Below are 9,870 nucleotides of genomic sequence, written 5' to 3'. Positions count from 1 at the left end.
ACCTGGGCTACTTTTAGTGAAAATAAACCTTTTGTTTAAATATTTTATATTTATGCATTAAATTAAATTAAATATCTTAATTTAATTTTTTTAATTATTTATTAATTTATTTATTTTTAAAAAAATATCTTAGTTTACTAACAAAATAGTTAAATAAAATTATCTTATAAAAATTAAATCAATCAGAATCATTTTATATAATAAAATGTCATCTTATTTATTTATATAAATTCATGATTTTAATATTATATTTGATTTCTAATTTAAGAATGAGAATTTAGATATTACAAAAGTAACAATTTGATTAAATATTTGGATATTATAAAATAAAGTATTTATTTAATCATTTTATTTTATTTGAGATTTAAATCAGGCCATAAAATCTCCTTATAATAAGCATTACAAGAAATCATCTCTACTCCTTAACAATATTTCATATACGACATACGTTTTAGCTCTACTTGTAATGTAAACACAACTCAATTCTACAACAATTTATTAGATAAATGTCGACCTTTTCGATTTAAGTCTTACCAGTTGGAATATTTTTCATAGCCCATAGACTAAATGAAATATCGACTGGGAGAAAGTGTCATCTTTGCTAGATAATTTGAAAATTCGCTAGCAGAGAGTACCAACTTTACTGATGAATTTAAAAAATTGCTGGCAGAGGGTATTATATTAATTTTTATATTTTACAACTTTTCTAGTGAAAATTTGAATTTTGATGTGAAAGCATAACAAATTATAATTTTTAAATTTACATGTTAAAATATATATATTCACGTTTAATATAAATATAATAAAAATATAAAAATATAGAAATAATCTATTGAATTATAAAATCAAATGTATATAACAAAAAAAAATATACAATAAAGCCCCAAAATATACACCATCTAATGGAGGATTTAAAGGAGGACGACTTTGGGTCTACATTTGCCCCTTTTTATCCTCCCCAAAGATGAAGAAACTAGAAACATTCATCTTCACAATAAGTTCAAAATTTTTGTGAATGCCTCTACATTTGTATCTATTTGTGACTTACTTGACTGTTATTTTTTTTTTTTTTATGGATGCAAAAAAGGAGGATAAAAAGTATAGCATAGATTAAGGGAGGGTCTACACCAAAAAAAAAGACCCATGCATGTACAAGTCTAGCTGGAGCCCATATTTTTGGAGTTAAGTCCTTGTGTTGTAACGCTAGATTATACAAGATTTCATTTTCTATGGTTAATGAAGTCTGGAACATGCATAGAGATATGAGGATAGGTAGCTTTAAAGTGCGTTGCTACACATGCCTTCCACCACAAATATTATGAGGTCTATTGCAAAAGCTTAAGACAAAAGATGATCAATCAAGTTGCCAAGACAAGACACAAAGCAAAAAGTCATTGAAGGTTGTTGTGAAAAAGAACTAACAGAAAGTGGAAACTTGAAGTCTTGAAGATCTAGTCAAGTTACATAGAAAATCTCAAAAAAGCTTACATATGAGGATAGTCAATCAAATTTCAATCCTAAGGTACTTAAGAGCATTGGAGCTTTAAGGTGTGAAATATTTCAAAACTGTGTTTTATTGATGCATCAAAATAATTTATAATTACTAAATCCCTTAGTGTTGCGTATATCATGTTTAAGATTCAAATCAGTACACTATCATATAACACGATCAATAATTCTGTATAGGCTTGATTGATCATCCATAATGTACTCTAACAAAACTTATAAAACATGATTGATCATTAACTCAGGCATGATCAATCATATAGAATATTGTTTAACCGGTTTTATAAAGCATGATTGATCAATGAGTTTTCTAAAAGGTTGAAAACTCGTTGATTGATGTTCTGATTGATCAATGGGCTTAGAGAACTCAAAACATATAGCCTTTATACAGTGTTGATCCACCATACTTTTTCATTGATCAATCAACATTTTTTGTAATTTTAAAAAATTGGTCAACAAATGGCTAGTTTGGCTACGAATCTTATAAATAGGCCTCCAAACTCATTGGGAAGAAATAACTGAGGAGTTATTGGCAAATAAAAATATTTTTAAAAAAAGGTGTTTAAATTTTAAATTCCCAAATACCCTTTTGAGAAAAAAAGGTTGATTTAGTACAAAATCCATCATCTTCTCTCAAATCTTGTGGCATTCCTCGCTGAATCAAGCTCCATTACATTGTGTATTGTGGTCAAAGAATAGGAATTGGAATTGGTAAAATCGGTACCTCAATCTCTTTCATATCCGATGTTTATTACATTGAAGGGTTAATGCATGACTTACTTAGCAGTCAATTCTGTGATAAAGAAAATAAAGTTTCATTTGAAAAGAACAAATGCTTAGTAAAGAATGAAAATGATGAACTAGTTCTAGAGGGACATTGAAACAAAAATCTCTATGTTGCTAACATAGGTAATATACCCTCAACTAGTGCCATCTGTTTGGGTGCAAAAATTGATGAATCTTGGTCATAGCATAAGAGATTAGGACACATAGGAATATGTTTAAGAGTAAATATGGAAGAGTCTTACATGACTCTCATAATAAGAAGTCTTACAGAGCCACGATTATTATGGAAGGAGGTCTCACATAAGAATTTTAGTTTAAAGGTGTTTTAGATATGTTAATCTTCTATTTATGTTGAGTTATTCAATTATGTTATGACTTATCTTTAAGTGTTAGAGTTTGGGTGTCATGGGGTCAAGGGTAGTTTAATTTTAATTGGACTCTATTACTTTCCTCTATTATAAATAGAGGTTCATGTACTTTGATTACATCAAGTCAATGAAGTTTTTCTCTTTCCATTCCATAACTTCAACAGATTAGTGAAAAATAACCTAGTAAGAGGACTGTCGGATAAAAAAATTGTAAGAGAGAAACCTTGTGATACTTGTCAACTTGGAAAGCAACACAACTTCTTTCAAAGATAAGAATTTAGTTTCAAGCTCTCATCCTTTTCAACTAATCCACATGGATTTAGTTGGACCTACCCGAACCTTAAGCTTAAATGGAAGTGCTTCACTCTGGTGGTGGTAGACAATGACTATTCAAGGTTAACATGGGAAGATTTCCTAGCCCACAAGGATGATGCTTTTCTAGCCTTTGTTAAATTATGTGAAAAAAATGCAAAAGGAACAAGGCAATAACATTCGAGGAATATTACACAAAGCATAGTATAGACCACACATTCTTAGTTCATTGAACACCTCAGCAAAATGGTATTATTGTGAGAAGAAATTGAATCTTAATTGAAATGGCTAGTACTATGCCTCATGCATACAACATGCCACGTAGGTTTTGGGCCGAAGCTACGAACACTGCATATTATATCATTAATCGAGTAAACATAAGGCCACTTCTCAAAAAAACTCCGTATGAGTTGCATGGGGGCACCCTTCCCAACATTACTTATTTCAAAACCATTGGATGCAAAGTAAACATATTGAAAGAACCAAAGAAAAAATTAGGGAAATTTTACTCTAGAGCTTATATAGGAATTTTCTTGGTTATTTTACTCATAGCAAATCTTATAGAGTTTATAACAAGACATCTATGAGAGTAGAGGAGTTAGTTCATGTTGAGTTTGGTGAATCTGATTCACCAAATCCAACTCCAACTCCAATATTTGATGGTGAAGGGGGAAACCCCTTCGATTCATTCCCGAGATCTCAAATTCGAGACCAAAATCTTGAAGAGAACTCAAATCACCCAAATAATCAAGAAGACCCACCTATGGAGCCGAAGAACTATAAGTTCATGGCTGATCATCCTCTAGAACAAATCTCTGGTTACCCTCAAGGCAAAATTGTAACCATAAGAGCAACTCATGAAACTATGACAAATAGTGTCTTGATTTCTCAAATAGAACCCTTGCTTTGCTGAGGTTGAAAAAAATGACTTTTAGATTATGACAATGCAAGAAGAATTGAATCAATTTGAGAAAAACAACGTTTGGACTCTGGTACCTAGACCCAAAAATCAACAAGTCATTGGAACAAAATGGGTCTTTAGGAAAAATTAAGTAGTGAGAAACAAAACTAGGTTAGTTGCCAAACGATATAACCAAGAAGAAGGTATAGATTTTAAAGAAACTTATGCACCCGTGGAGAGACTAGAAGCAATTTGAATCCTCCTAACCTATGATTTACATAAAAGAAGAGATATATGTTGAACAACTCGAAGGATTTAAAGATGTGAGTAAGTTTGACCGTGTATACAAATTATAAAATGTATTATATGGGTTAAAGCAAGCTCTAAGAGCACGGTATGAAAGATTAAGTGAATTCTAAGAAAAGAATGGCCATAAGAGAGGAAGCATATCGAACAACTTAAGCGATTGATCGATTAATCGAAACAAAATGATCAATTATTCACGACGTGAACAAAAAAGAAGAGCCACATTTGAATTTTGAACCCATCTCTTCATCCCAAATCATTTCAAAACCTATTCCAACGATTTTTCAGGGCTCCACTAACCCGAAATCTCTATTCCTTCTTTGTTTTTGAGAGATTTTCCTTCAAATCGAAGGCTAAAACTCTCATTTCTTCCATTTTCTCTCAAAAAAACTGAAGTGAGAAAGATGGTGAGAACAAAGATCATGGCAAAGAAGAAGACTCCAAGGAAAGTGGACGACATCTGGGAGGAAATCCCAAATTGGAGGAGCAATTCCTCACACAGGCTCAAAGAGATAAGTATCTCCAATACTTTGCCTCTAAGAGTATAGTTGAGCCTAGTGAGCTTGATCTCTCCTTTTGCACATGAGAGATTGTTGATTTTGAGAATATATTTTGTGCTGACAAAGGTATATTGGAATGTGAAGAAGACATTTATCCACTCTTGGTGAAAGTCTTTTACACAAACCTTGAGGTAGAAAAACTCTCCTCATGCAACCTCTGACTCACATGTCAAGAACACTCGTATATCAATCAAAACTAGTGAGCTCAATGCTCGGCTTGGGACGACATCTATGGGACTTGCCAAGTTCGTCAAAAGAGAGATGGCATATAGATCTACATCCGCACCACCCTCAAAATCTCCAAGACATCATCCAAGTGTCTCTAGGACAAACATGTGGAAGCTCCTATGAGGTTAAGATAAAATACTTAAGCATGGAGCATTGAGTCTTCATGGAGATTGTTACACATTTTCTCAATCTAAGGAAAGGAACATTCTCTTGCCTCACTACAACTGACATCTTCTAACTTTGGGCCATTATCAAGAGAATTCCACTAGATTATGGCTACATTATGGGAAGGCGCATGTTGGATGTAGCTACGAGTACTCAAGCTGACAACCTTCCATTTGCCAGAGAGATCACCACTGTTCTCTATGTGTTCAGAGTGGATCTATCAAATGAGGTATCCATGGACATCACAAAGAAAATGTCCATTGGAGAATAAGGGTTGGAAATTTTTTTTTTGCTAAGCGGCATGGACAATAGATTCAAAAGGCTAAGATACAAAAGAAGACAACCTCACAACCTTGATGAAGATGAGATGAATCCAGAGCCTCCCGTGGATCAGTACGAATTTGCAAAGAGGAGAAGAATAGAAGAAGGTACTTCATCATCCACTGATCGACTCTCCACTATTGAAGAACATGTAGATGATGTCAAGCTACTCAGGTAGCAATCATGTCCAACATCGACGAGGTGAAGGCACGTTAATAGAGAATCGAGTAGCTACTTGATACCATTCTAAGCCAACTTCAGCCTTTAGACTAGTTGACTTTAGGATCCACCTATTTTTGACTCCTGGAGTACATGAATATACTTGTATGTTTTGATTTTATACTTGTACACATTTTGTAACTATTTGAACATCTTTTATAATATGGCCTTTGAGACACTTTTTGTTCTATAATATGTGTTTAAATTCATTATTTTTTTGAATATGAAAAAAAAGGGGGAGAAGAAAACACAGAGAACTTGGATAAAAAAGACCAACACACTCATAAAATTACACTTAAAAGGATTAAAACTAACTATGCACAAATTAAGGAGGCGCTTATGATAAAATTATATATTTACTTATCTCCTACCCTTATGGCAGTGTAATCTTTATTTTTTTTCCAAGTCAGGTTTTGCCATCATAAAAAAGGGGGAGATTATTGACTATAGGTTGACTCTCACACTGTTTTTGATAATAACAAAACTTAATTGAGCTAATAACTTACAAATTTAGTATTTCACATACTCAACCTTCAAGAGCATGTCAAGGTCTAAGCTTCAAAGCCAAAATGAAGACCTCAAGCAAATTAAAGAACCTCTCTTGAAGAAGCACTCATAAGAAGAAGACAACAAGAAAACTCAAGCTCAAACATCAAAGACATTAGTTTAAACTTAGTCAATATTTGTAAGAGAGTATTTTAGCTTCTATTCCTTAAGATCTTGTCAGATTGGAGCTTTAGGTTATAAATTGCATATAAACATGTTAAAGTACTTAGAGAGAAATTCTCTTGCTTTATAAAGCATATTTTTAAACTAGCATTAGAATGATCGATTAATCATTGACTGTGATCAATCAACCATAGTTGATCGATTGATCAACCATAGTCGTTCGATCAATCATGCTTGAAGTCCTTTACTAGCAAGGTTCTGACTGATCGATCAATCTGGAGGGATAATTCATCATTCCATGTTAATTTTGCTTGCCTAGATAGCTATGATCAATCAATTGATGAAGGATGGCCGATGATACGTTATATCATGAAATGGATGTGTCCTAGATGATCAATCATACTTGTATTGCATAGCTTGAGGGAATCTCGATTGATCAATCATACTTGCATTGCACAACCAGGGGGAACCTCGATTGATCAATCAACCACTAGCAATGATCGATCAACTTAACTTTTTTTTATCAACAGTAACATATTGATCGATTAGTCCATTGATCAATAAGTCACTTTCTAACAAAAAAGTAGTCGTTATGATCGATTGATCAATTAGTCACTTACCAGTGATTGGACAATCAATGGTTTAGTTTTTTTCCCAACAGGCAAATAATGGCTAGTTTGAGTTGGGGAAGCTATAAATACCCCCACCAAACCGTGAGAGAAAAAGAGAATGAGAATTTATTGCTATATCTTCAAGCCACAAATCTTTATCTTACAAATTACCTTCAAAAGTGTTTTAGAGAGAGAGAGCCTTATATTTGAAAACTTTTATTTCTTTCAATCATCCTTGCATACATTGCAGTACAAACTCCTTGATCATTACTACATAGGAGGAGGCAACTTGAATTTGTCAAGGAGAAACATCTCTCCAAGCAAGGGTGTAATTTTTTCCTTTCTTTTATGAATTTGTGAAAGGTTCAACTAAAATTTGTTATTCTAGATAGAAAGACCTAGCTAGACCTAGAATCTAGTAGTAATCTCTTGGGGAAATCGGCTTGTGTAAAAATCGTGTATTAAGCTACATGTGGCCAAAGAAGGTCAGAAAGTCTTTGTATTTTTTTCCAGCTATTAGAGTATAATAGTGGAAATTCCCCTTGCAAGGGTTCTTGGGCCGTGACTACCACTAAGGGAACATTAAGAACAAAAAATCTTTTTGTCCCTATGGTATGTGCATGTCTCTACTTATATTGAATTGATTTATTCAAATTAAAATTGATTACACGTATAAATCAATTTTAATTTGAATAACTCAATCCATCACCCTTTGAGAAGCCACCTGGACCAACATATGCTTGTACCATCATGACAGATACACTAACTCTTGGAAAAGTCAATTGAGGTGAGTTTCTTTTTGAGATGATTGGAGATTCCTTGCATATGTTTGAGGAGAACTATTGTGATGTTCTTTGTATTATTTTACCATCGCTAACACCTTAGGGCTTTAAGATAAGAGAAACTTGTTGATGGAGCTATGAGGTGAATTTCTCTATCTCACAACTGTAGAGGTAGCTACCCAAAGACCTTGCAAATTCCTTTTTATTAGTCAAATAACTAGACCTAAATGAGTTGTCACTGTAGTGCTTGAAGAACCTCCTTTTTTTTCTTTGATGGCTCCATGATGAACTGTGTGTTCAACTGCTTCCTTCAGTTTAGATGGATGACAATTGGATCTATCTGTTTTAGATTTGATTGAATCAAATTTGAGCTTGTGGCCTTGAGATCATCACTATTCTTTGTGCCTTGAGAAGCCAAGATGTTGGAGTTAATTTTCTTTTCTAGTGGAGAAAGAAATGAGAGGTAGATATTGTCCCACCGGTATACGAAAAAATGTGGATGTACAAATGAGCTAGTCCGCAAAATGGCACAACCACTTATAGTACAAAAACAGAAAAAATAAATAAATTACAAGTGATGTTTTAAGTCTTATCTCTAGTGACCATCTAATTCTATCTCCATGACAAGTTTAGAGCACATTTGTAAAGGCAGTTGGTTGTTTTGAATCCGATGCTTTAAATAATCTATGCCTAACATTTAGACGAGAATTTCCAACTTGTGCTTACATATGACTGATTTGTGTTGAGACAGAGTGACGGTAGGAACAGTTTTGGTTGTTGCGACTTTGAAGTGAGAATCGGTATTCTGGTGATCCGTCTTTCTTTAGGTTTTTCAACTATGTTCAGCTTCTAGTTCTTAGAGCTCCCTTTAAAAGGTAAAGAGATCAGTATTTATTGTGGAGAGATGGTGGTTCAACCACCACCCTTTCACTCCCACATTTTCTCTTTGCCAAGTCCTCAACCAACAAAAATTTGACTTGTGGTAGCACCAAGTCCACATCATGATATTTTTGACACATAACATGTCCAAGTTCTCATTGTATGAGATTTCAATATGTGGCAGAGCTAAGTCTAATTTCCTTTAAATTGTGGCAAGTAGAAGAACCAAGTCTCCTACCATGTGTGAGATGATGTAAATCATATTATGCTACGTGGCACTCCAATTGGTTTCACATATCACTCATGTGCCAACTCCCCAACTTGTGTGGTGTCTAAATCGCATTTAAGTGACCTTCTTTTGTACTTTAATTTGGGTGGCGGCCTAGTTCGATTTGCCTCATTTTGATTTTTTGTTTAGACTACAATCTCAAATTTTGACTAAAATTTTGATTTTGACCATCCTTCCACACTTTGATTATTGGAAGCTTTGAATTTGACCATCGGTCAACTGGTGGTTGAGTTCCTTCGATCTAGATTGTTAATCAAAATTGATGATTCTGACCATCGATCAAGGTTATAAATTTTAGTGATCAAATTTTCATATCTATTTATTTTACTAACTTCCTACTACCTCCATGTAAGAATTCATGGGATGGCAACTTCCAAAGAAGCCAACATTACTGACAAGCCTTCCATTAAAGAAAAGCAAATTCCTCTTCAAGACTTTAGGCTAATTTTTAAAATATAAGGCATATATGCCTGATCAGTCTGCATTGATCTCTGTAACTCTTTTCCTATAGAAGATGTCTTACTAAGTTGTACTTTAAGGTCGTGTTCGGAATACAAAGAGCGGAGAAAAAAAAAACAAAAAGGAAAGAGGTTACATTTCTCTTGTTTGGATGCCCATAAAAATGAGAGACAAAATGGAAGAAAAAAGTAATTTCTTATTTTTGGATATATGTGGAAAATAAATAGTAATATTTAATTTTTTAATAATTAAGATTTTCTTTCGAATTTCTATCTGTTTTCTTTTCCTCTCCACTCCTTTTCGCTACTATTTCATGGCAGCGACAGCGCCGGCCCTTTCCGTCGGAGACGATGGAGACAAATAAGCTACCTTCTTGATTCCCTCGAATAAATCCAGCGATTGCTTCTTCTTCTGAAATTTCTCTATTTCGGTAACAATCAAAACTGAAAGATTCCATTTTGTCGTCACCGGCGACGACACTCCCAGCTCCAGGGAGCTGTCATGGCGGT

This window comes from Aristolochia californica, unplaced genomic scaffold (assembly GCF_029961685.1).
Source record: "Aristolochia californica isolate CCGP_79_NKW_82.1479 unplaced genomic scaffold, dmAriCali1.0.hap1 SCAF_13, whole genome shotgun sequence".
In the NCBI taxonomy this organism is placed as follows: domain Eukaryota; kingdom Viridiplantae; phylum Streptophyta; class Magnoliopsida; order Piperales; family Aristolochiaceae; genus Aristolochia; species Aristolochia californica.
This window is presented reverse-complemented; position numbering follows the sequence as displayed.